Consider the following 1914-nt stretch of genomic DNA (forward strand, 5'->3'; position numbering starts at 1 on the left):
ACACACACACACACACAGGAAATGTGCACCTTAGCCCTAAACCTACACATACATACACACAAAAGTCGCACTTGGTGAAGCTTGCTCTTGGTTGCATGGTTTATTTTGCATCACACTGCCTCTGAAGTATTGTTAGATGAGAATCTTGGACATAAGAGTTTGTCATACCAAATGTTTTAGTGCCACATTTAAATAAGGGACACACAAAGACAGAATTATTTATTTATTTATTAGAAGCTAATAGAAATGCACAGTTTGTGTGGACTATTATTTGATTTCATGAAGGCTTGTCTTTTTGGGCTACGTGAATTTTCTCATTGGTTTTTGCATTACATTTGTTTAATGGTGCCATTTTTAAAAACTAGTATTGCTTGCCCTAGTTTTATCAGTTTCTTCATAGATTCACTTCAGTCATCATCTGGACAAAAATCTGCAGGTATGTAACTACACGATTATTTTTTTTAAAGCTTTCTCTAGGCTATTTTGTTCTTTTTTTATTTGACATTTTTTGTGTCCTCTTAGGTATTCTGGCTCTGAGATTTGAGTTATGAAGACAAGATTGAAGGAAGAACAGGCGAGCGAGTCTTAAAAACCACGATTGCGTTTTCAACAACTGCACTCCATGAAAATATCCTCTTAAGCCTTTTTCTTCCTAAAAACAAGTTCTCTTAGCAAAAGTGAATGTACTGTTAAATACAGATGTGGTGGCTTAAGTCCTGTTTCAATCAACATAGTATTTTAAAATGTAGATTTGCGTTTAACCTGCTTGAGAATGAACAGCTGAAGTATTTACTGTAGTTTTCTCTCGGGGTAATAATTTGATGTTAATATGTATTCAATATTTACAATTGCCAAGCCTCTGATGACAGTTATGCCTGCAGTAACTTATGTCATATAATTGTCAGTTAATGTTTAAATGTTATCATTCAGAAAGGGTACTTTACCCTCTTTCCTGAACTAATGGTGAATGAACAATATCTGTATATTTTGTATTTAAGTTATTTATGAATCTGTTTTGTTTAGATGACCACCTGTAATGAAGCAAGAAAAGGCTGCACTTGTTACAGTAAAAGCATTTTCTGAAAGATAAAAAAGGAAGTCTTTAAGAAAACATGCTAAGTTACCAAAATGACTGTGCAGTACTTAGTAGGAGTTAGGGGTTTGATTTAAGCGTTACACTGCCAAGTAATGACTTTAACATTTAATTTGTATATAACAGATTTTATTTGAATGGTTCTGCATTATTTGAAGATTGTATATACTATTTACTTGGAATGATTTTCAGCGAGTGAGCTGTCTACAAATACAGTATGCTGTCCAGCTTTCACAAGTAAGATGTCCAGTGACATTTAACTCTTGATTGCGTGGTGTAGAGGGAATACCATAGTTATGTTTTCTGCTCTTGACATGCGCTTAATCTTTCTGCCAGCAGGTGGGGGGAAGTCTCAATATTGTATCTGGTGCATACAGAAGCTGTACAGTACCAGTAATAACATGTAATGCATAGATAGAGCATGCCTCCTGTCGTGACTAGCACCAGCACTGAGCTGGTGTGAGAGCTATATTAGCTATATAAAAGCTATAAAAGATTAATGTAGCCTGCTGTATTTATCACCATCATTGTGCGCCTGAGAAACAAGCATCCTCTATAGACAGACCTCATAAAAATGGCTTAGTATGTATTACACCAGTGATACAAAATAAAACACAATTGTTGCAATGATTGATAATAAGAATATAATGTGCTAACAGATGGTACAGCTAATATAGTTGTTGTTTTTCTACTGGTCATGGAATAAAATAAGTTGTTTTGTAAAGCAATAAAGAGTTGGGAGCTAATTGTTTCATTTAGGTTCCTTTCTCTCCAGAGGGACTATTGATGTACAGTACCCACTGGTGCTGTGTGTGTGTGTG

At 35.1% G+C, this 1914-nt stretch overlaps 1 long non-coding RNA gene across 1 annotated transcript; it reads left to right on the forward strand.

The window, feature by feature from the left end:
* Nucleotides 1-6: 6 nt before the first annotated feature.
* LOC111666649 (uncharacterized) lies at nt 7-1839 on the forward strand. Its single transcript, XR_002761600.1, has 2 exons — nt 7-436; nt 523-1839. It is a non-coding gene; the product is annotated as an uncharacterized LOC111666649 (long non-coding RNA).
* Nucleotides 1840-1914: the final 75 nt, after the last annotated feature.

The sequence above is a fragment of the Seriola lalandi genome, unplaced genomic scaffold (assembly GCF_002814215.2).
Source record: "Seriola lalandi dorsalis isolate HSWRI2012SDOR001 ecotype SW California unplaced genomic scaffold, Sedor1 jcf7180002003043, whole genome shotgun sequence".
NCBI classification, from domain to species: domain Eukaryota; kingdom Metazoa; phylum Chordata; class Actinopteri; order Carangiformes; family Carangidae; genus Seriola; species Seriola lalandi.